Source organism: Mustela lutreola, chromosome 2, assembly GCF_030435805.1.
Source record: "Mustela lutreola isolate mMusLut2 chromosome 2, mMusLut2.pri, whole genome shotgun sequence".
Lineage (NCBI taxonomy): Eukaryota > Metazoa > Chordata > Mammalia > Carnivora > Mustelidae > Mustela > Mustela lutreola.
In genome coordinates this window covers 156,813,300-156,838,798 of record NC_081291.1, presented here as the reverse complement: position 1 = coordinate 156,838,798, position 25,499 = coordinate 156,813,300, and the positions used below count along the sequence as shown (strand labels likewise).

At 44.5% G+C, this 25,499-nt stretch overlaps 1 protein-coding gene across 11 annotated transcripts in view; it reads left to right on the top strand.

Annotated features, from left to right (window-relative positions):
* The window catches only part of ZBTB38 (zinc finger and BTB domain containing 38), a 121,022-nt gene that overhangs the window by 82,618 nt on the left and 12,905 nt on the right, over positions 1-25,499 (top strand). For 2 of the 11 annotated variants that reach the window (XM_059163923.1, XM_059163924.1), the window contains one exon: positions 19,607-19,700. The exons of 8 other annotated variants lie outside the window; for them this stretch is intronic. The gene's annotated coding sequence lies outside the window, so the exon portion shown is untranslated. Of the gene's footprint in view, positions 1-10,857; positions 14,786-19,606; positions 19,701-25,499 lie in introns of those variants that run through there. One more of the 11 variants, XR_009351112.1, reaches the window with a different exon arrangement.

Genomic DNA, 25,499 nt, shown 5'->3' with positions numbered 1-25,499 from the left:
CTGTCCCAACTTCATTTCTTAGATGAGAAGATAATTGACCCTATTCTCCTAGTGCTAGTCCTCTTCCTCACTTGTTCACAGGAAAGGATTGAGACATCATATATGTCCTTGATATTTAAGCTGTGTATGGAGAATATAAAACACATTTGACTTGTTCTTATTGAATTGTGCTTTATATTCCCTATACGAAATTTAAAAATCAGATAACGGGAATATATTTTTAAAATTATACCGAGTCCTCTTATAACATTGTTGGCATTCCATTGATGGTTTGCTTCTTTTGGAGGATGCCAGTGGCCTGGAGCCTTCCAAGAAATAAGAATTTCTGTCTACTCCCATCATGCCCAAGAGGAGAAGACAGAGCAACCTTCATGAAGTGAATTCTGTGCCTTATGTGCATTATTTCAGCCATCTTAGGAGAATGTCAGAATAACTTGGTGTGATGGAAGTTGAGGCGAAGAGGCTCAGTAATGCAGCCAATGAGGTTTTCATATTCTGGGGTCTGACTACAAAGTCCAGCCTCTTCTCTCCATACCCCGTGTTATTTCCCCAGTCACATATATAGAATATGAAGTAGATCCCTGTTCCTGATTTTAGCTTAGAGACTCAGAGAGCCTTGTCCCTGATATCACTGTAACCTCAGAAATTTTGACAAAAAGCAGGTGGAGCAAAGCTAATGTGCAAACTTCCCAAAATTGTTCAGTGAATATCAGCTATGTGCCGAGAACCAGATCAGGACCCCCAACTCATGGGGCTTCCTGATCTCCCCGACCTATCTGTATGTACAGTCTACATGTTGCTGCAAGCTTTCCTTTTAAAATGAGAACACCGGTGAATTTCTACACTGGTGAGACCCATCAATTTGTGTCTTGTCATAGCTGTTACTGTCCCTATGCAGTGCTCAGTGTTCCTAGAGTTACTGTGCCAGTTGAAAGTTTAGAACTGTTTTTTGGGGGATAGCCCAGAGGTGCTCAGCAAGTGTTTGTTGATGACCCTCTGCGGCCTTGAGGAAGGCTGCAGTGGGGAGAGGGAAAGAGCCCAGAGCCCTGCAGAGAGAGTTTGGGGGAGGAGATACAAAATAGCATGGTGTGAGAGACCAGATCAACCAGGAGGCCTGGGACTTGTGCCTGCGACCCACTGGGCGATCTTGGGAAGGAAAGTCATGTAACTGATGGCTTGGTTTCCTCGTCTGTAACCAAGGCTTCTTCTAGCTCTAAGATGCAATAATTCTGTTCCTTCTCTAGGAGAAAAGCAGAGGTGCTGGAACAAGCAGGTGGAAAGGTGGGATGAGAGTTAACTCCATGTTTGAGGTCAGCCAGGGGTCCTGATTTCAGAGTGCCCTCCAACTCTTCTCATAGATAGACTAATACCAGCCAGTCTTTGGGTTCTGCTTTTACCTTATATACTCTTGAGGAAAGTGTGTGAATTTAAGGATGAGAGATTATTTGTTTTGGAGGAAATTAGGATTCTTACCAAAAGATTGAGACTGGCTAGCAATCAATCAAAAGATAGCAGAATGGAAGGGAGGGAATTACGGTTTTCAAATTTTGTGGCTAGAAAGAACCGTAAAAATAAACTAGCCCAAACCAGCTACTCACATTCTAGATAAGGAGACATCATAAGATTTACTCAAAATCATACAGGTCGTAGCAAACTGGGAATAGAACCCCGTGTCTAATGCCCATTCTGGTACACTGTCTACAGAAGCAGGCAAGTCCCGTCTTAAGGCAAGTGATTAGGAGAGCAGAAGAAGGCAGGCAGCAAGCAAAGCTTAAAGAGGGGCGGAGGCTGTTCTGTTGGAGAGAGTGAACCAGAATGGCAGCTGGACTTTTAGTATACAGTTGGACACCGTGATGCAAAAATTCCATCCTGCTGACCACTTGGATTCTCGTCAATGAAAGTAATCGAGAGGGCCACCTGGGTGGCTCAGTCAGTTAAGCATCTGCCTTTGGCTTAGGTCATGACCCTGGCCAGGGTCCTGGGACAGAGTCCTGCATCAGGCTCCTTGGTCCGGTCCGCAGGAAGCCTGCTTCTCCCTCTCCCTCTGCCTGCCACTTCCCCTGTTTGTAATCTCCCTCCCTCTCTTTCTCTCTCTCTGTGTCAAATAAATAAATAAAATCTTTAAAAATGTATAAAATAAAGTAAAACAGTCAAGAAAAGGTCTTTTTAAACTGGGAGAGGCAGGAGGCGTTTCCTATTTTTTAAATAAAGCACTTTTTTCTCTCTTCAATGCAGATTTCTAAGCTATAAAATAATTTGGTTTTGAGAGGAATTAAATATTTTTCTGAAGAACATAGAGAGGAAGACCCAGCTCACACTGGCCACTGGTATGCTTGTGTTTTTGCTGGCCACTTTTATGCCGTGTGTTCATCCCAGGCTGCATTTTCATGAGAAATCCAGTGGCTGTTTAAATCCTGGAGGAACATCCTGGGGTTATTTCAGCAATCCATGAAGGCAGGCTTTGTGCAAGGTGAGATAGATATGAGCTGTCACTTCCTTCCTGCTTTGTGAGTTGGATATTGTTTCTAGGCCCCATTTTGTTTGTGCTACTTTTCCTGTTCATGAGTTAGAACAACTTCTGATTATTTGTAGAGTTGATTACGATTAGATAATAAGACCACCAATTCAGTAAAAACAAAACCAAATTTATTACTTTGCCAGGCAAGAGAGACCCACCACATCTGGAATTGCAGTCTCCCCAAACTTATATACGTGTTCATGTAGGCATAGAGATTTCTGATTAGCTCTGTTAGAAGGCCGATTCTCTTCTAGACCCAAAGAGGAGGATTTCCTTTTTAAAAAGTCTACTCAGTAGGGGCCCCTGAGTGGCTCAATTGGTTGGGCCATCTGACTTGATTTTGGCTCAGATCATGGTCTCGAGATTTTGTTCGTAAGGTGGTGGGATCGAGCCCTGGATGGGAGTGTACTTGGGATTCTCTCTCTCCCTCTGCCCCTCCCCCTGCTCGTGTTCTCTCTCTATCACTAAAATAAATCTTAAAAGAAAAAGAAAAGAAAAGAAAAAACAATATCTACTCAGCATTCTGGTCTGTCCCTGCTTCTACCGGCTTATTCTGGTCTTGAAGCCCCTGACACAAGCTCTGAGAGCAAGGCTTCTCAGGGCTCCCTGCTGTCTTTATGCTGGTGGGTGGAAGCAGCTGACTGTCTCATGGGAGCCAAAGCCATACGTGCCTCCCGGGTGCCTGCCGCAGACCCGTGCCTGGTGCAGCGTGTTCCACCCTTCCCTTGGACTAAGGGGGAGTTCCATTTGTGCTTTCACAGGAGGCCCACCCTGAGGAAGCAGAAGACACTAGGATAGATGAAGAAAATAGTAAGTAGCAGGGACACGAAGCCCCAAAAAGGATTTTACTCAGACGTTAGAGAAATGACCTACCCTGAGTGCTGTGCTAAATAGGGTTTAAAAAAGAATCTGACCTTTAAATTTTGTCCTTCTGAGGTCTAGCAGTTCTGGAGTTTCTTTAGCTACTGCACTCTAAGTTGCCTTTGTGCACGGAAGCACCACTGATGACCTGGGAAACACACGTTTTCCTAAATGAATGTGCACTGCAGGGTGAGTCTCTTACCCTGTTTTGTTGTATATTTAACATTCTTCATATTTGGTTTTGGTTTTGACATTTTCAGGAAATCACTCAAGAACTTTTTGCCGCTTTTGAATCATCTATTTTAAGACTTTCTCTTCTATTTATTGTTATGAGTTTCTGATAAGGTGATTTGTGCGTCTCTATTTTAGGAAATACTTTTTGAGACCTTTTTTTTTTTTTTTTTTTTAAATGACGTTTAGATGGGAGTCTTACCTCCAATCCTCGATGCTACCTTACATTAAAGATGACCTATTTCTTTGCCCTGTGAGGTTCCCTTGCTTAGGGAGGATAAAAAAAAAAAAAAAGTCGGGTGATTAGTCATTATGGTGTTCAGCAAACAAATCCTTTGGAGGCCTTGATTTATGTTACTGGTCAGAAAAAAAGGTTGTATCTGCCTCTAGACAGCTACTGTCGTGGAAGGTGGGTGTTGTGTAGTCCCAGAAGGTCCCTTGCATGTCCTGTTTGTTGTGTTCAGGCTTCTAAACCCGGTGGCCATTTTCTGTGAGTTTGAATCCCTGTGAGAGGCTCCTCCCACCGTGGAGTCTCTGAGCATTTGTTTTCTAAAATGAAAGCACAAGCAGAAACTCGAGCTGTTCTCAGAGCAGCCTGTTCTTCAGATTTTTTTTAGATCAGTATATTTAAAAGCATAATTTTTTAAACAGCCTACTATGGGTTTTTATCTGCAGTAGCTTTGGGTTTGTTTGGGGGATTTTCACTTTTTTTTTTTTTTTAGTTTAGACAGCTTATTTATTGCTGTGATTGCTCCCGGTTTCCCCCTACCCCCCAAACGCCCCCCAGATACTTTCAGCCTAACAGGTGAGTAGGATAACTATTTGGATACCTGACTCCTGCCAGAAACCTTCCTTCGGCGTCAGTGTCATGTCTTTTGGAGTGAAATTGGAAGAAGCTCCCTGAGACTCCGTTCCTTTCCTAGTCTTCCCTCCTCCTGCCTTTTCCCTCAACCAGTTTCCCCCAGGCACTTTCTTTTGTTTAAAGTGCTGTGTGTCCATCTCTGTAAAGGGCCAGGGTTTTTGCAGCATTTCCACAGCACAGAAGCTCTTATGCCTCTAGCTGTTCATCTGACCTCCCCATGGGCTTGCCTGACAGCTCTGCCAGTCACCTGTATCTCCTGGACCCTGGGAGGAGGTGACTGTTTAGCAATCCCAGGCTGCCTCGGGGATCTGTGCTGCCATGCCTGGCCTCACTCCAGAGATTGCCATGTTGCCAGCAGTGGCTTCAAACTGGAAAAATGGGAGGGGGAAGAGAAATGATGGAAAACACGGCAGGAGGAAGTGTGTGTGCAAGGGACATATGTATGTGGCCTCGAATATATGAGATCTCAGGTCTGTGAACATGATCTCTGTGCCTTGGCATCTACCAGAGGGGGGAAACACTGGGAACCATGGGCTGTTTATTGACAGTGGGGAGGAAGTGGGGCAGAACAGGGCAAGAGCATCAGCAGCCTCCGAGAGGCCCCGGACCAGCACCAGAGGCCAAAAGGATCAGCTCTGCATCTCCAGGGTCTCTAGAGCAGAAGCTGCTTCCTCAGCTTGACCACCATTGTTCTCCTGAGAAGTTCGCAGAGATTCCCTAGAGACACTTGTGATCTTGGGGCATGTGTTTTATTGTGTTGATCCCATTGTTTGAAGCCCAGACTGCTAAGTTGTCCAGACTGCATTTCCGTGGTCTAGTTTTTGGAATTGTTACTTGTGTGACACAGTGGTGAAGCGTGGTATCGTCCAAAATACTCTGACACAGTAAGGAGCTACCTGTGAAGGCCTATGCATTCTCAGCAGTGATTGTGTCCCTCACCACATCATCTGCTAACGATGAGCACAGAGCTTCTTTGGAAAAGGAAAGCTGGGTGCTTCCCAAGAGTATGAATCTGATTTTGTGGAGCTCAAGCTGACCTTAGGGTTAAAGCGACTTTTGGAGCAAAGTGAAGAGTTTGTTCTCTGCCGCTGTGTCCCCTAGGATTCGTATATTAAGAAATTTTCCACACGGGCATGAACAAACCAGAGGAATCCTGAAGAAATATTCTGCAACCCAAATATATTCCATGTCATGGCTTCTCACCACCTGTCCCTCATTAAGATGTAATACTTCAATAGTTTTGGAAGCTTAAATACTGATACCTCATCACATAAATTTTAGGAGGACAATGAATCACTGTACAGAGACAGATGTTGTAGGCAAAATAAAACTTAGAAGTGGTTTATACTTACATTATTATAGATTAGGGCCTAAAGGTATATAGAGGGACAGGAAGAGAATGTGAATGTTCGATGTGGGCTGGGTATAAGAAAATGGAATGGCAAAATGGTGGCATGACATTTTTTTAAACTACTATAGGGCCAGATGAAACATCTCTGCAGGCTGAATCTGGCCTCTGGACTGCCTGCCTGCCAGTCAGAGAGCTACACCGTCTGACTCAGCCCACCAGTCTGCATTTCCTTGGTGGCAGCCTGCCCAGTCTTTTCCTGCAGAGTGTTGGGCTTGAAGTTCTCCAAGACCCATCCCAAGGAAAAGTCATGGTCATTGAACCTTTTTCATGTCACAGCAAATAAGGGAGCCACTTTGGAGATAAACTGTATCCATGTTATACAGGCCAAGCGATTTGTCAGTAGAATCAGCTGCAAAACACAGCATGTATATCCAAGGACATCTGGAGAGACATCAGACACAGCAGCCTTGATTAAGCTGCTCAGTGCTCCATGTGCCCATCTCAGGCTAGAACAGGAAGAATTCACAAAAGGAAGCCCCTCCCTGTTCAGACATGGTGCCCCAAGGTAGCGGAATGGAGCGAACACTGCAGAGGCTAATCTGGCTGGCATTGGGCCATGGGGTGGCAGTGAAGGACAGCAGGCATTTTGCCATATATCTAGTCTCTGGTGTGACTGGCTCGGCCCAAAGATGCTTTCTGAAATATCAAGCAGTTAGCCATTTCCTAACTAGTCCCAAATGGGCACAGTGTGAGAACTGGCTTCTGTCTCTGTTGACACTTACTCACCTTCTGCACATTCTGGAATTTACAATGCCTTGCCTCTTTTCTCAATTTCTTTGTACCATTCCTGTTTTCCTTAGGGCTCTTGGAGCTGAGCCTTAGTGTCAATAAGGCACTTTAGCACAGGGCCTCATGTGTAGAATGTGCTTAGTAAATATTAGCTCTCATTGTCATTGGCATTATCATCCTCACCATTATAGTTATCATTTCACCAGCAGGTAAGGGGACTTGGTTTTCTTAAACCGTCAACTCAGCCATGTACATCAGCTCTCTCCACCCTGATGTAAAGGAAGACAGATCACACCGACGTGACTCACTGCGTCAGAAAGCCTCGCAAGCTGCCCAGCTGACTCGTGCACATTGGTGCATGGGGAACACTGCTCTAGGTGGTGTGGTGAAGCCCAGGGACGGACTTGCAGAGAGACTGGCCCTTATGGGTTTGCTAGCCTGGAGATACTTCAGGATGGTCTTAGGGGGTAGGGGCTGGGAGATGTACCTTTTACATCATACCATCAAGATGTGTGATGGGGTGGTTTTGACCACGCTAGGAATCTGATTCTGGAGGCTAGTGTCCCCTGGCTGTGACTTTAACCTGAACATAGCACCTGGTTCCTTTCCACCTTACCCACCCGCCACGGCTCTTAGGCCATGCAAACTGTGTTGCCAAGAAGGGAAGTTCCTGTGGTAAGAGGCCAGAAAACCTTCATGTGTCAGGGAAGTGACACATGTCATTGTAACTTAGGACTACGGTGCTGGAACATGTAGCAGTGTGACAGCAGGGAGTGCTGGGCTCTCAGCAAGGACTGGGGGACTCTAGGAGGTATGAGAAGGGAGGTATAACTGAACCTTCTTTAATGTTGGTGACTGAGAGTTTTGCCTGCTCCTATGGAAACATTCTGAAGAATAGAAATAACCAATCCCAGTAACCAGTGCCGCCTTGGTGACTTGTCTGGACTGGGAGCTACTAGGGTGGTGGGGACAAAATGGCCACAATATCTTAGAGATGAAATCCTAACTTTCTATCAGATTAGTTTAGAAAGTGAGTTAATGGAAAGCCTTTTCAGCCTTTCAAAGCTTTCACCTGGGTTTTGAGGGTACCATGGTCTTTGTTAATTTGTGAGTGGGGTAATTTTTTCCAGTCTGCATGGTGCTTTCAGATGGCGTTGTGCCCTGTATACTGAGTGACCCAGGGTCCCTTGGGCAGCATAAGACTTGGAGGTGGAGCTGTAGATTTTAGTCCCCGCACCAGCCCTCTCTCTTCCTCTTTACTCCCTCTTCTTCCCGGCACTGTCAGGGAACTTAGCTTGGAGCTCTGGATCTCAGTTCCCTCTCCCACTTATCCAGAGTTGTTGCCATGGTGTCTGTAGTAGGTTGAATGGTGGCCCCCAAAAGGTACATTCATATCGCCATTATTTGAATATAACCTTACTTGGAAAAAGGGTCTGTGCAGATATATGTTAGTTAAGGATCTTGAGATGAGTTCATCCTGGATTGTGGGATGGGCCCTAAATCCAAAGACAAAGGGCCTTGTAAACATATGGAGGAGCAACACAGAAGGAGGAGAAGGCCCTGTGAACATGTAGGCAGAGATTGGAGTGACCAAACCAATCAGTGACTGCCTAGAATCACCAGAAGCTGGAAAAGGCAGGGAGCACTCCTCCAGTCTTCAGCAAGAGCACGTCCCTGATGACACCTTGATTGCAAACTTCCAGCCTCCAGAAATGTGAGAGAATAAATTTCTGATGTTGTTAAGTTACCACATTTGTGGTAACCTGTTACAGCATTATTAGGCAGCTGATAACAATGTCCATTCCTAGTCTGGATTCAGAAATGCCTAGGAACTTATTAAAAATTGATTTCTGGGGCTTTACCCCTGGCCATTCAGATGCTGTCAGTGTGGGGTGGCATCCAGAAACTAAAGTTTTAATAAGGGCCACTGGGTGATTCCAATATATCTTTTACCCCTTGGTAGTGGTATTCCCACAGCTCCTTCTGTCCATCCACTCTACCTTCCTTGGATCCTTCCCCTGCCTGTGTTCTCGACCACTTCCTATGTGTCTGTGCAGTGGACATCTGTATCTTCAGCCCAGCTTCCTTTCAGCAGCAAGGTCTATTTGGGATGCCTGTTGATTGAGGGCACCACCTGCATTTCCCACAGGCTCCTCAGGGAGCACAGACTTCATTATCCTCCCAAACCAGTTCTTTTATCCAGTTCCCTACCTGCCAGTGGGACATCAGGTAATGGAACTGGGCTGTCAGCCTTCATTCTTCCCTCTCTCCTGATTTCCAGTGAGTTGGTTCTTATATCCAGATAGCTCTCAAATCTTTCTCTCTCAAATCTGTTCATTCCCCACCTTCTCTTTGCCTTCTCACTAGACTCCCTCCAGACATCCTTCTCACCAAATGGTTCCCAGAATGATCTGTTTGCAAACTTGCCAAATGATTCCTGCTTAAAATCTTTTAAATGACTCACCAGTGTCCAGACTACTCATTAGAATCATCTGGAGAGTTTTGTTTTTGTTTTTTGTTTTTAAATCGCCATACCCAGTATTCACACAAGACCAAACAAATCAGAATCTCCGGTTGGAGCCTAATGTTGGTTCTTTCTCCAGTTCCCATGGGTGATCTAGTGTGCAGTTTAGGGTTGAGAACTTCTGGACCAGAGGATAAAATCCAGTGTCTTGGTAACATTCAAAACTCTTGACAGCTCAGTTCCTGCCAGTCTCTCCCTCTGCATCTTCGTCAGGCCCTCCCCACAGCCTGTGCAGCAGCCATCCCCACCTCTTTGCCAGTCCCTCAGGGTGTAGTTCGGTCTTACACCGCCTTGCCTTTGCTTAGACCTCTGCCTGGACTAGAGGTTTTTCTCTCTTGGCTTCCAAAGAAATGCTCCCTGTCTTTGAAGACTTGGTTCCAACTCTCTCCCCCTGACTCTCCTTCCTCAAACTCCGTTTAAAGCTGGGTCTTCCAGGGTCCTGGGCACACTTGCTGGAGCACTTGCTGTGATCATCACAGAGAGCTGTTTGTCTGCATGTCTGTCTCTTCCATTAGACTGTGGGCTCCAGGAGGTTGCTCAATGAGGACGAAATAAAGGATTAAACAAGGCCAAGGGGATAAAATAGTGTTTCTGCTTTTCTGGATAATTGGGCCCTTGCTGCCTTATACCTCATCTAACACTTGTTAACAAAACTCTACTTGGCTGTAATGAATGTAATGAAGTGGTAGTAGTCGTGGTAGCTGTATGGGATGCCACTAACTGAATACTTGCTAGCCACTGTCTCCATACTCATTGATTCATTTAACTAACCCAGTAATCATCTCTGACATTCCCATTTCACAGAATGAATTAAAATGCTGTGTGATTGGGCAGTGCAAGATGGCAGAGAACACAATGGAGCGCATGGATGATCACCTGGCCAGCAGTGTTAATGGTGTGTCGGCTGGTCAGGAAAAACTGGTTCTGTTGGTCAGAACAGCTCTTGCTAAGTAGTCTTTGGAGCGGCACATACACATTTGGGACTGAATTTGGCATAAAACAAACACAGCTACTAAATATACCACTCAAAGGGTGAGATGGTGATCTATGTTTACTGACATTTGGAATCACATAAATACAGTCTTCCTTTTAAGTATGCTAGAAGGAGTTTGTGACCCACAGTCACAAGATCAGGGTTGAAAACCCAGCCTCGACAATGACATGATATGTGGTATTAGGACTTTGGCTTAATTTTTCCGAGCCTCAGTGTCTTCATCTTTGAAATGGAAATATTATCTCACAGCCAGCAGGGTATTGTAAGAAAGAAAATGAAACGGTTTTTATGAAAGTGATTTGTAAATGGTCGGGAGCTAAACAGGAGTAAGGCTGGATGTCTTTGGCCTTGTCCCATGTTTCGGTCCAGAAGGTTGCCCTTTGAGAAGTGTCAGGTTGGGGAAAGGTGGTATTCTGCTGGGTTAGTGAATATGGGCCTTGAAGCAGTGGTGGGTTATCTGGTTTCCCAGTGGGGCAGAGTATGGGGATGCTGTGTCTTGAGCCCCAGAAACACAAATAGCGTGAGCTAGTTAGGGAGGATGTGGGAGGGGAGACGAGTGGTTAGAAAATTAAGGTCTTATGCTTACTGAAACAACAGAGCCGAGAGAATATAACTGCTTAGGGTTTGCATTGGTTCACCTGAAATCAAGGGCCAGCCTGGGGACCACAGTTCAACTCCACAGAGCTTGACATCTTGTTCTTTCAAGTAAAACTTTTCTTTTCTGCAGCTCAGAAGTCTTCTGGATCTCAGCACAAGAGCTGACCTACCCTGAGGTCTCAGTGTCTTGATTCTAAACACATTAATGCATTAACACAGCCAGAGCTGTTCTTTACAGAGTCACTTCCTCATTGTGTAGATTCAACCTCCTTCCTCCTCAAAAATGAAACCAAAGCTTTATCTTTTTCATTCTGATAGATTAAAAAATATTTTCCAAGTCCTGATTTTGAAATATGATCTGCGCGGGTGGGGTGTGTGTGTCTGAGAAGAATAGCCACATTCTGCTACTCTCTGGAGGTGGGCACAGAAAACAGTCCTGCCCTTTTGTTACAGACCTCGCCATCTTGAATTTAACCTGTTAAGTTTCCGGAGGGTGAATCTGTGTGACACGTAAAAGAAATTGGTAGATCTATTATAAGACAGAAGTGACATTCTAAAAATATCCCAACACACTGGAGATGTTGAACAAAATGAACGTGATTAAATTTAGTTATAATAAATGAGTGAATTTTTGAGCTTCAGTTAAAAAATTCAGGCTTGGAAGTTTGGAAGCCAAGGAGGAAGGAAACAAGGGAAAAAAGAAGAACCCCGTGCCAAAAAAAGAAACCTGTATAACCTAAATAAAACCAATTATTGAGCACTTATTATTTGCTTCATATTTGCACTTGCCGAGTGCTCAGATACTCTCATTTAATCCTCCCATGCCCTGTGAGGCGTGTAGTATTCTCTCCATTTTATAGAGTAGGAGACCAAGGCTCAGGGAGGTCAGGTCCTTTCTGTGGTCATGCTGTTAGTAAGCAGGCCCCAGCATCTGCCTTCTGAGCACAGTATAGTGAAACGTGGAACCAGTAGCCTAGCAACCAGGTTTGGTCAAACCCTGAGCTCTTAGGCGAGTCATTTAACTTCTCCGTGCCTCAGTTTTCTCACATCCAAAATGAGAGGCTTGGACCAAATCTAATGCTCCTTTTGTGTACAAAACCCTCTTTGCAGTGGGATAGCAGAAGGAATTCGAGATGTTTAGCCCAGGGAGGGGGCCATGCAGAGTAAAGCTTCAAAGGGCTGTCATGGGGCAGAGACCACAGTTAAGGGCCCCTTCTTTGCTACCAGTGAGAACTGCTCCTCTGAGGAGGAAATGCCTATGCTGGGTGGAGCCCTCCCCACCTCCGATCTGAAGAATCTCTAGAAGCCGTTCGTGGCAAATTAAGAATGACTTAAGGAGTGCAGTGTCCACTAAGAAGCAGACTCTCTCTGCCTTTTGTTACCTAGAACACTCAATGCCTATTTATTTTGGAGCGGGGCCTACTCATCTGCCCATTTTCAGAACGCTCTGGGGGACTGGATTACCAGCTACCCAGGACACAAGAGCATTTCTCGGTGTGGACTCAGCACCATCTTGTGGACACAGCTCCCTGGACTGGGGATGGGCTGTGGTCATCAAATATGTAAAAGAGCCTCAAAGTGGGCTTGAAGAAGTTGCCGCCAAGGCAAAAAGCTCGGTTTCAGGGATTCTGTTTTTAACAGGGAATGCCTGATCTTGGAGCTGGAAACTGCCTTAGGGAACTTGCTTTTATGACTGTCATCCTGTTACTAAGCCCCTGAAGAGCCTGGAAGAGCGGCGTGGGCAGGCTCAGTGACACAGTAGCCAGACTGTCCCAGGAGCCATGTTCACTAGGAAGGACATCAGTGCAGAGGCCTCCTAGGGAGGGAGCCCCAGGCTCTTTCCTCCACGGCCTCCCTTCCCCTTCCTCCTGCGTCCAGCCACAGCTCTTCCGGGGCAGAACACTGGTTGCCTGCCTCCTCTCCTTCCTGCTGGTATTGACTACCACTCGGGGCATGACTTCTTCGTAGTGCTTCAAGGCCCCCTTCCCTGTGAGGTAAGAAGGGAACCGAACGAAGCTGTGGAGAGACCGAGTGCTCAGGTTGTAAAATCCTTTGCCTGCCCTAACTCTGTCCGTGAACACTGGTGAGGCTGGCCACTTGGATGTTTTTACCATTTCTGTGTGTGAAGAAACTGAGTAATAGTCTAATTGGGGGTTCAGATGACGGTCTGAGAGCTGTCTTGCTCAGCGCCTTTACCCAGAGTGAAAGGAGCAACGTGTGGACCCCGAGACGCCACTCGCCTCTTCTCTTATTCTTTGCTGTAAGGTTGGGAGGGGGGTGGTGCTATCTTTAATGGGTGTGTAGGACCCCATTCCCCAAAAACAACAGTCACTAATTTTGTATGTGGCTTTATGTATCATGATGTTAACATCATGATGCATGTACTTATTCTTTCGAAGTAAATGTTTGTTCTCACAGTTGCATTATGTACCTAGGTCAGCATATCCTCCCAAGACTTTCATGTAGGAACTCTTACCCACAGTCCCTTATTTTGTTAAATATTTGTTTTTGTACTTACCTTCCATGAGTATTTTTTAGTTAATGTCTTTTCTTTTGGGGTCAGCCTGACTTCCAGCTGCCGAGCCTGTCAGAACTAGTCTTGCCCAGGCTCACTGGAAACCCGTGAAGCCTGAGACTCTCCAGGCCACCCGTCTTTCCATTCAGCTTCAAAGAAACCTCTCTGTACAAAATGTCCCCTGATTCCAACAGCCTCTCAAACGACAAGCAGTAAATTGGTTGCTATTATCAAAATGAGATGGGCTAAAGAAAAGAGTTGTAAGTATTGTTTCCTGGAATTTTCATGGAAAATTAGGGTGAAAAGAGCAATAGAATGAGATACTACATTTTATCTATGTTGTCTTATCTAATCCTATTAAGAACTAAGTTGCACTATTATATCCATTTTGTAGATTAAAAAAAAAAACCCACAGGTGCCTAGGTGGCACAGTCAGTTAAGCATCCAACTCTTGATTTTGGCTCAGGTTGTGATCTTGGGGTCCTGGGATCGAGCCCTATAGGGGAGTCTGCCAGAGGATTCTCTCTCTCCCTCTCTCTCAGGTAAATAAATAAATCTTTAAAAAATAAAATGGGTGTGGAGGTGTTAATTTGTCCAAGTTCATACAGCTAGTAAGTGGCAGAAATGGAATTTAAACCCAGGAGTATGTACACAGAGGCCCTGCTTTACCCTCTGAGTCTAAGGATAAAACTATAAAACTGTGCAAACAGAAAAAAGACAGCCCAGTGGCATAGGAGAAGCAGGGCTTAGAACTTCTATATTGATTACATCGGACAATTGTCAAAAATTTTCTTCAAGGACTTCAGTGGAAGCTTGAACCAGAATCCCAAATAAGCAAATAAATATGTTAAGCCCCAAATTAACCCAAATTTTTACTTTCTTTTTCTGAATAAACCACAACTTAATAAATCCATTAAACTGAGACATAAAATAAAAAAAATTCTAAAATCAAAAAACCAAAATGTTCTCTAAAATAAATCATAACCAAACTGACATGTTACTAGATTCCCCCCCCCCCTTTTTTTAACAGCCAAATAATGGAAGCAGCTACTAGATTCCTAGTTTAAAGTAAGAAGGAGGAGGTCCCAAGATGTTGCCCTCTAAAAGTTCCATGGTACATGGGGAGAGGAACAAACATGGTCTGCCTGGAGTCTGTCTACAGGAGAGGTGAAGAAGCAGAGCACAGTGGTAGCTTTTTTTTTTTTTTTTTTTTACATGTTTCCTTATTTATTTATTTTAGAGAAGAGGGAGTGGGACAGGGGAAGAAGGAGAGAGAGAATCTTAAGCAAGCTTCACACGCAATCAATGTGGGGCTCTATCTCATGACTCTGAGATCATGACCCGAGCCAAAACCAAGAGTCAGACACTTAACCGACGATCCACCCAGGTGCCCCAGGAGAGGCTTTTTTATGAAGGTAAAAGAATGTTGCTATCTAAAACATGTAACCCGATAAACTGACCATACCCTGGCTTTGCCTTATACAGCATAATTTGAGTGATCTGACTTAAGAGGACAAGTACACACCGTGGAACATTATGGATGATTTAGTATATGTCTTAAACATTATTTTGGGGCGCCTGGGTGGCTCAGTGGGTTAGGCCGCTGCCTTCGGCTCGGGTCATGATCTCAGGGTCCTGGGATCGAGTCCCACATCGGGCTCTCTGCTCAGCAGGGAGCCTGCTTCCTCCTCTCTCTCTCTGCCTGCCTCTCTGCCTACTTGTGATCTCTCTCTGTCAAATAAATAAATAAATCTTTAAAAAAAAAAAAAAAAAACATTATTTTGGTCTCCTTCCTATCAAGCCTTTTACCAGAATTGCTAACAGATACCTAAGTGAATGATTTTTTTTAAAAGATGATTTTTTTTAAATTATTTATTTATTTATTTGAGAGAGAAAGAGAGCATGAGCAGGGGGCAGGGAGGAGGAGCAGGCTCCTCGCTGAGCAGGGAGCCTGATGTGGGGCTCGATCCCAGGACTACAACCTGAGATGAAGGCAGCCACTCAACAGACTGAGCCAGGCAGGTGCCCCAACTTGACGTTTTTTTTTTTTTTTTTAAATTTTTGATACCATTTTTTTCCCACCTCCTAAGAAGACTACTAACAACCAATGCAACTTAAAAAAAATGGAATTTAGACAATACTTGTAAATAAATACCCACATAGGAGCTAAGGCCCAGATGTAACTGCCATCTGCATTGGGGAAGAATGACCAACTGCTGAGCCTCTCTGGGATAGTAAGCACTGGGAGGGGTATGGGGACCTTTGGGCACACAGTGAGCTAGAACATTTGTCCCTGCCACTGAGGAATTTCACATTTCCTATATTTGGGGCTTGGGGCCAAGGCTTGCAATATTTGTTCCTACTGACATGTACAACTAATTATTAATTAATGATAATAACATTAATAATAATTAATTTTAGTTAGCTTTGTGCCAGATACTACGCCAAGCATCTTACAGGAATTACCATTTAATCCTCATGTTAAGCCTGGTAGATTCTATTTTTAACTCCGTTTTACAGATGAAGAGGCTGAGGTGCAAAGAGCTTAAGAAACATGCCCAAGGTCAAAGTCAGACTGTGACAGAGCCAGGTCCCCCTGACGCCAAAGTTCAGATTCTCAGCCACGGTCCCAGATTGGACGTGGCCAGGCTGCCTTATCCTGAATCGTCCCTTAGTAGAGCTCCGTTTCATGACTGGACTAATAGTGCTTTGGGGTCTCTCTGTTCTTCTGGTTCAGGAGCTTTATGTAATCTCTCCACTCGCTTGCCCTTTGAATACCCGCTTCTTATGGCAACCCATGTTGTACACAGTAACTGGTGAGTGGTAGGCATTTGATAAATATGACCTTGAAATAAAAATGGATCAAAAACTACTAATATTGGGGCACCTGGCTGGCTCACTGGATAGAGTATGCAACTCTTGATCTTAGGGTTGTAAGTTCGAGCCCCACATTGGATGTAAACATTACTTAAAAATAAAATATTTAATAATAATATTTATGAGCACCATATATTACTTTGGAGGGTTTTTTTTTTTTTTTTTTTTTTGGAAAACAAATTAAAAGTAGAATGTTACGGAGAATTCTGGATTTCCCTAAAATATTCACCACAAGGCCACCTGGTGGCCCATATGGCATCTTTGTGTGTTTTAAAGACACAGCCCCCTCCATCTGGCAGGAGGATGCAGCCCTCTCCAGTGCACCCGCCTGGCCACACAGAGCACAGCAGGAGCTGGCTCTCAGCCTCCCCTTCCTCATAGCACATCGCAGGCCCTAACCTGTGCCCTGCATATGACAGCCCCGCTCAGGTCCAGCGAACCATTGGTGTTGCATCCCATGCTGGTAAGTAGGCTGGGGTCAGGAGCAGATGAACCTTTGATACCAAGAAAGAGGTGGAAAAGCTGAGTTCTTTACTTCCTGGTACGCCTGAACCTGAGATGGAGAGTCTAGTGTTTGCATCAGATTGCCTGGCCCTGAATCCCAGCTATGTTGCCCACTAGTTAAATGACCCCCGTCAAATTACAAGGTCTCTCTGTGTCTCGGTTTTCTCATTTGCAAAATCTGGTTGCTGTGAACTTAATAGGGATAGTGGATACACAATGCGTAGAATGGTCCTCGGTACTCGGATGTGGCTGGCCTATGACGTGAGTTTCTTCCTGTCTGACGAGCAAGTCTTATTGGGGACATTGATTCATTTGTGGTGGGATTCATCTGTGGAAGGCAGCCCAAGGGGGGCTCTAAAGCAAGCATGAGTCAGCAGTGACTGGGTTCTTCATAGCATAGTTAGAAGTCATGGGCCAGTGCATGTGCACAGTTTTTTTTTATATTACACAGCCACATGTTTACTACTTTGCAGTTTTAGTATTTTTTTAAAGTTATTTTAAAAGTTTGTTTCCAATTTAGTCCAAGTACTCAAGGGACAAAGGCCAAATCCCTGGAGTTTAAACTATTTAAGAACAAAATTCATCTGAGTACATTTTAAAGATTTTATTGGCTTTATTCAGTGATTTGTGAATTGGGCGGCCTCCAACGTAGCAGATAAAAAGGAGCACCAAAGAGCTATGCAAGGCAAAAGATTTTATAGGCAGACGGGAGCAAAATAAGGAAGTTATACTGGGCAAAAGGCAGATTGGTTATTGCGAGGTTACTTTCCTTATATGGGACAGCAGGGCATCATGGGGCAGATTACTTACAATGCTGATCGGTTGATTCCTGATTGGTTTAAGATTCCATTTCTGGGAAAGCCAAACTAAGTTATGTTTCATTTTGAGGACATGGGGCTTAGCATAAGTGACTCCATTTGGGGCCTGTTGTTCTAAACAGAACAAAGCATACCGGTAGAGCCGGAAGTATTGCTCTTTTCCTTCCTTTGAGCCAAAGCAGTAATAGTAAGCTATTCTTCAGTGTTTCGAGGCTGTGTTTCAGTGTTTTAACTTGTTTGAGCAGTGACAACTTTGTGGACAGTAGATGGCCCTCAGTGTTGGTGTGTGTGTGTGTGTGTGTGTGTGTGTGTCTCTCTGTCTCTGTGTTTCCTTATACCATGTCAGAACAGCCTCCTGGCTTTATGTTCAACAAAGCATAGGTGACAAATAGGGCAGTTTGCATTGACCTAATGCTGGATCCAGAAAGCTTGGTAACAGTGCCTGGTATTGTGGGCTGTAGATGGCTTGGTGTTTGGGTGCTTTTTGTTTTTGCATTCATTTAATAAAGGTTTATTAGCACCTGTTATGTGCCAAGAAGAGTGCTGGGAGCTAGAGATACTGGTGAAACAGTCTTATCCCTTACAGAATTTATACTCTTGTGGTAAAGGCACTCATTTGTCAATACTAAATTACAATCATAATGAGTACTATGAAAGAAAAGTATGCTGAGAATATATGACAGATGAACCTAATTGAGGGGGAAAGGGTTGTTGGATGGAGGTAAGAGTAGGCTGCTTCCTGGGTTGCAGGAGCAGCATGTCCAGAGACCCAGAGATAGGAAGATCCTAGGCATATTCAAGGAGCAGAAGGAAGGCTGATGCCAATTAGAGTATCAGGAAATGGGGTTAAGTCGCAGAGGACTTTATAAGCCTTGGTGAAGATACTGGAATTTGGACTTAGGGTTTTAATGAGGCTCACTGGCCACGTCTCCGTTCTGTGTTTGTGGGGAGACTGCCGTCTGTCATGGAGACAGCTCACACCCAAAGTTGGCCCTCCCCTGGAGATCTTTCTGTGGTGCCTCCTGAGGCTTCATACTCATTACTCTTGTGCCGTACCCTGATGGACAGGGCTCCAGCCTGAGCTTCCTGACCCCTGAAGCCTGCGTCATCCCCAGAGAGGGTAAATCTAAATACTCGTTGGGGGGAGGGGAGGTGAAGAAAAACCCATTTTCCTGATGCATACACTTGAGATTAAGAAATCCTTGGTCTTTGTGTTCTGAGTGCTTAGACTGAATTGAATCAGTAATAGACTTTAAAAATCATTTTTTTAATACTAAAATTTTAAAGTGCGAACGTGGGTGTTGGGTGTTTAATCAGTTCTGGGTGGGGGTGGGGCAGACACTGTGGCTGACTGTGTTGTGTGTGTTTAGGGGGCACCTAGAGAGCGCCTCCTGCACACCACTGTCAACCCAGCTGGCCTTGAAGAGTCCAGGCCCAGTCCCTAGCAGTGTTCAGGTTGCCCTGGGGCCAGCTGCCTAGGGCAGGGGGTCTACTTGCCTTCACTCCCAGCCTCTTTGACCCTTCCCCAAGGACCACTCAGACACATTCTGCTGACTTAGGGTGGCTGCCCCCTGTGGGCTAGCTCTTTAATCTCAGCCTGAGTCTGTTCCTGCTGTGGGCTTCTGCATGGGTGACCCTCTACAGTAAGTCTGCTCTTTGCACTCCATGCAGGGCAGTTCTGTGTGGCTAGATCAGGTCACCCGCTCTGTCTTCCCTCCTGCTGTGCGTGCACATGCCCGCGAGGCCACGGAGTGTGGGGGACTGGGCTGTGTGCCGCCGTCAGCAGTTATAGCTCTCCTGCAAGGTGGCACTTGTCAGGATGCAGACTATGTAATACCAACTTCCATATACCCAGCACAGGCTCTGTTCATTCTCTTAACCCTGTGAGGGTATGGTACTATCCCCACTTTATGTGCCTGCTGCACAGGATGGTGAAGGGGATTAAAAGAATTAATATGTGAAGTGCTTCACAACCAGAAGTACATCAGATAAAAGCAATTTTATTCTAAATTGATTGGGGAGATTCAAACAGCTGCAAATTGTGATGACAATATGTATGATGCCCGTATCTACCTATCCATGTCTGATATTGATTTAGAAATGTACTATTTACAGGATGGAGTGTGTATTTAGTAAATGAATATTAAGGACCTACTGTGTGTCAGGCTCTCTTCTAGGTGCTGTAGCTACATCAGGGAAGGGAAGAGTATCAAAGATGACTGCCCTTGTGAGACTTCAGTTGGAGCAGGCAGATGGACAGTAAGCAATAAAGGAGTAAATTGTGTAGTATATTGGAGTGCTGTGGGTACTATGGAAAAGAAAAAAGCAGAGCAGGGTGCAGGACACGGGGAGTGCAGGGGAGAGGGGAAGCTTGCTCTTTTAATCAGGGTAAGTCTCATTTCTATTTTTTGTGCATGGCCACAGCACTAGTCATTTCAACAAACATTTCCCAAGTGCCCACCATGTGCTGCATCCTGTAGCAGTAAACAGGGTGGATGAGATCCTTTAGCCTCCTGCAGCCTACCTCCTGGTGGGCAGAGTGCACAGTGAACAGGCAGGCACAAACACGTGGTAATGGCAGGTTGTGATAGGTAGTATGAAGGAAAACCAGGCATGGTGAGGGCAATGAAAGCAGGATCAAAGACAGAGGGGGTGGTCCTTCCAGGATGACATCTGAGCTGGGCCTGTAGCATGAGAGCCAGCCACCGCCAGTAGGGGGTTGGTGCGTGTAAAGATCCCAGGGCCGGAAGGCATTAGGCAGGTGGAGTAAGCAAAGGGAGACCTATGTGCTGAGCACGGAGAGTGGGATGGAAGGGAGTGGGCAAGTCGAGAGAGAGTGGAGAGGGCCTGTGGATCACACCGGGCCCCCACAGTGAAGGGTCTGGATTTTGTGCTGACTTAAGGGGAAAGCCAGTGAAGGGTTTTACGCAGGGATTGGCTTGATCTCATTTGTGTTTTTAAAAGATCGTTCCCATGTACCGCATGAAGCATGGACTACATAAGCAGTTCTCGCCAAAGCTACCAGCTGAGCAGGACACGGTCAGTCCTCCAGCTGGTTCCAGCCCGCTCTCACTGAACCCCACTGTGTGCCAAGCACTGTTCTTTGCACTGTGTGTGCTGTGCCCCTCACTCCTCCCTGCCCAGTTCCTGGCTCATCCAGACAGAACCAGTGGTGTAAACTGTGATTCCTTGTCGTGTGGTAGTCCTCAGAAAACTGGGGTACGGAGGGAGCAGGGCCTGGAGAGGGAGGGTGCCATGGGGAGGTGGGCTTAGATAGTTTAAGGCCAAAGCCGCAGTTGGTGTTCCGTCTGTTTCAGGATGGCCCATCCTTCTGACTGGCCGGAGAGCCATTCTTGTTCAGTAGCCAGACTATCTGACCGTTCTTCCCTCTGCCCTTCCCAAGAAGAAGCAGTTCATTGAGAGGAACAGGGCCATTACATCAGTTGGCCCTTTAGGTTCACAAGAAAATGATATTTGGTTTTTGAAAGCAACTCTTGATGATAAACTCGCCCCATACTGAGACATTTCAGAGGACAGGAACCCTGTCCCTGGTCATTTTGGTAACTCGGTCTCCCCCAGCATTCATATTAAAAATGCCTTCCATGGGACGCCTGGGTGGCTCAGTTGGTTGGACGACTGCCTTCGGCTCAGGTCATGATCCTGGAGTCCCGAGATCAAGTCCCACATCAGGCTCCCAGCTCCATGGGGAGTCTGCTTCTCTCTCTGATCTTCTCCTCGTTAATGCTCTCTCTCACTGTTTCTCTCTCAAGTAAATAAATAAAATCTTTAAAAAAAAAAAAAATGCCTTCCATGCTCAGAACTCTGAGTGTCAGCGGAGCTTGGCTGAGATGAGGAACGAACACAGCACTGGAGGGCTTCAGAGATAAACACTTGAGCCTGTTGGCTGGGTTTCTTAAGCAAGCAGGTATGTGGGCATGCTCGATCCTGAGATGAACCTAAGGTACATGGGCTACCCTGAAACACTGTTGTGTTTGAAAAAGAGAGAGAGAAGCCAAGGACCTTTTCCCCCTTTCATCTTTCCAAACAAGCAGCTTGAAATATTTAACTGAGCCCATTGCATCACTCATGAATCTGATAATAACTCGTTCTTACAATCAATATGCACGCAACTACAAGTCTAGAGCCCAAATGTTTACCTTTTCAAAGTAATATATTCAAGTAAGGTTGTTCAAGCCAACCTCCCTCTGTCAGATACACCCTGGCAGCTTTCTGATGTCAGCCTTTTGAGCGGCTTGAATTCCCATTGAAGACACAAATTTCCCTTGCCCTTACGATGCCTTCTCCAAGCTGAGGGTTTCAGTGCATCTGAATCTGATAAATGCAGCTCTTCTCTTCCCCCCTTGGGACTGCATTTAGAAGAGAAATCAAGAGGATTTTCCTTTTCCTAGACAAAACTATACAAAGGGCTTCTGTTGTGTAATCTTTGTTTGAGATCCGATATGTGTATTTCTGACACCTTGTCACGTGAGGAGGTCTGACGTAGTCCCCCAACATGACTGCAAGAAAGTGTGCTGCAAAGATGCGGGTAGGATGAGGGAGCAGGATTGCTGAAGCCTTGTGCTCTGTTGGCACACTTTCTGCTGGGACTTGCAGCTTCTGCTTCGATATGGGCTGCACACTGCCCCAAAATGGACTGTGTGTTTGACGTTTTGCAGGATTGCAGGTCAATATCCTAATATAGTGTGTTCTTTTTAAGTTGGGTTTTATTTCTAAGTTTCTTTTTATAGAAGACAACATGCAGTAGAGAGAAGCGAAAGTTGCTGTGTTGATTCAGTTTTGTTGTTACGTACGTTAGGAATTAAGTAGCGGGTGGGCTACTAGAGGGCGCTTGGCCTATGCTTCTGATCAGAAGAAGATTTAGAAGAACAGGCCTCAGTCTGGCCCAGGAGAGTGGCCTTACTCAAGGTAGCATTACTTCACTCTCTGTCGGGTCTTAGAGATGTACTAATAAAATTACACCAAATTTTATTAGCAAGCCCTATAAAGTTCTACATGATAGATATGTTGTTGATTAATAACTTAAAGAAGTTTTCCAAGATTTTTTTCTTTGCACTGTGAGAGTTAAAATTTATATGGAAACTCTCACTTTACGTTTTTTGACTTCTGTGTATTTCAGTAAAGTTGCCTTGACTGTTTGGGGAGGGAAGATTTAATTATGCTGGAAATACAGGGAGTTAGTTGCTCAGATCATAGCTAAGAATTATTTCCCTTTTTTCAAGTTCATTTGCAGAGTGAGTGGACTGGTCCCTAAAAGCAGTCTCCAGGATCCGATGGTGAGGGAACTAATTTGATAGATGAATGGAATGGATAGAATCGTATGAGCACACAGAATGCTGGGACCAAGCTAACCCTTGAGATCTGGAAGGCAGGAATACAAGAAGTGCTAGATTGTTCAAACAGAAGAGAGGCAGAGGTCCTGCAAATCAAGGAACAATTTTCACCTGAGTATGGAGAGTGTCGAGGGACTGTTGGTCCCCCTGATTTTTCAACGATGCTCAGACTCCAGAGATGGTTAGTAACCACGTCAGGCTTGGGCTATTAAAGATAGCTATAGAATGTGTATCTGTGTGATTGTGGGTATGTTCGTGTTTCTCTGTCCCTTGGCCTCTCCTTCTCCTGGGGATTTCTGCTTCATATTTTACCATATTTTCATCTTCTGTGTCCCTAGTTCTTTTAAGCCTAGATCTGATTTATTTTGAGTAGAAAAATTTTTAATAATATCTTTAACAATCATTTTGAACGTTTTCTTGTAAGTTAGAACAGTGTTTCTTGGGATGCCTGGTGGCTCAGTCTATTAAGCTGCAGCCTTTGGCTCAGGTGCGATGGAATCCTGCATCAGGCTCCTTGCTCAGCGGGGAGCCTGCTTTTCCCTCTGCCTGCCACTATGCCTGCTGTGCGCTCGCGCTCTCGCTCGCTCTCTCTCTCTGACAAATAAAATCTTAAAAAAAAAAAAAAAAAAAGGACAGCATTTCTCAAACTTGTTGGTGCCAGGACCCCCTTACACTCTTGTAAATCATTGAGGACCCAAAGAACTTTTGCTTATCAGAGTTAGAAATCTATCAGCCTTTGCCATATTCAGAATTTAAAAGGAGAACTTAAACAATTAACTCGTGAAAAGTGACTACAGTAAACCTAGTTACATGATAAAAAACTTATTTTAAAAATAACTGTCTTCTATGGTAAAAAATATATTGAGAACAGTGGCAAATATGTAATGTTTAGCTTGATAGAAAGATAGCTAGATTTTCCAGTCAGCTTTGAATTCAGGGGCAAGTATGTTGTAGTTGAAGTATGTAAAGAAAACCTAGCCTCATAACAAACAGGTTGTTGGAAAGGGGAGAAGTTATCTAATTGCTTTTTCAGTTACTTGTGGATATTCTTTAATACTAAACCAAAACTTGACAGGTAGGTGGTTTTTTAAAGGTTAGTCATAACATGGGACTTGAAACCATAGGAATGAACTTTCCATACTGTGTCACATTTGAATCTATTGATATTCCTTTCACCTTTTAGCCCGTGCATGGTTTTTTTGTAACAATAAGCATTGGTTATTCAGAAAATATTAGTTCCCTGAACTGTACCAGTCTTCCAGACTCATTGCATGCCATCCAAAAATCACATTCTTTAACATTATCACTAATCTCATTAGAAAAATCATTATGTATTGAGAAGCATAGAGCTCATGGTGGTGGATACCAAACTTTATGTTAAATACCAAGTTTTCCAAAATAGTAATTTCCCTGAAAGTTGAATTTTTATTACTGGCAATAAAATGACTACTTCCTTGAGGGGTGCCTGGATGGCTCAGTTGGTTAAGCATCTGACTCTTGATTTCAGGAAGGTCATGATCTCAGGGTCATGGGATTAAGCCCCATGTTGCACACACAGCAGGGAGTCTACTTGAGATTCTCTCTCTCCCTCTCCTTTAGCCCCTCCCCCTGCTCACACTTTCTCTCGCTCTCTCTCTGTAAAATAAATAAATCTTTAAAAAAAAAAAGAAAAGAAAAGAAAGAAATGACAGGCACACTTAATTCATTTTCAAGTGTATGTTTGCCCAGATGTCCACATCCAAATAACCATAGTTTGTCATTCATTTTTTTGCGTAAAAATGATGTTCCATGAAAAAAAGTTGGCTGATTTAACTCACAACTCCAAGAACCACCCAAGTGCTTTTCCTTAAGGCAGTCATTGTTTTGTCAATATGCACTGCTAGTGTTTTGTATGTGCCTCCCATTTTATCACACAGAATGGTAAAAATGTGTATATGCAATAGTCAAAAGATCTAGTAAAATTAATAATTTTTACTTTTTCATCTGGGTATTACTGGCTCACTGTTTGCTGCAGCATCAGCTCTTTTACCCCTTGTTGCTTTTGAACAGTTGATGTACATGTTAGCATGGTGGGGGACGAAAGGCAAATGACATCTTCTTGTTATTATGAAAATTGTTTTGCCCTCATGAGCCTGATGAAAGGGTCTTTTGAGACTCACGGTCCATGAAATGCTTTGAGAATTGCCAGCTTAGAAGGGAACTAGAGAAAAAATCAACAGGAATTCATTTTATTTTTCTAATAAAAGAAAAAAAAGGCAGAAAGACAGGCAGAGAGAGGGAAGCAGGCTCCCCGCTGAGCAGGGAGCCTGTTGTAGGGCTCATTCCCAGGACTGTGAGACCATGACCTGAGCCAAAGGCAGAGCTTTAACTTTGTTCATTTTACTCTCTGTAGAGTAGAACTTGGGTTCATCTAGCTCTCATTTTTAAAGCTTTAAATCAGGAACTTTTCTAAGCACAATGTATAATTTAAGCCATTTGCTGCCCAGGGTCTGAGGGGGCAGTTCCTCTCGCTCCCTGTCAACATCAACGATATACTGTATCCCATAATGTCAGGAGAACAAAGATGGGTTAGATTGACCCCGCATTCTAGGATCAAGCAGGGAATGGTATAAACGTGAACAAATGCATAACCGTACATAATGTTATAACACATGTTATAATAAAGGTAGGAGCCCAAATCCAGAAATTCCAGAGGACGGACACTGCT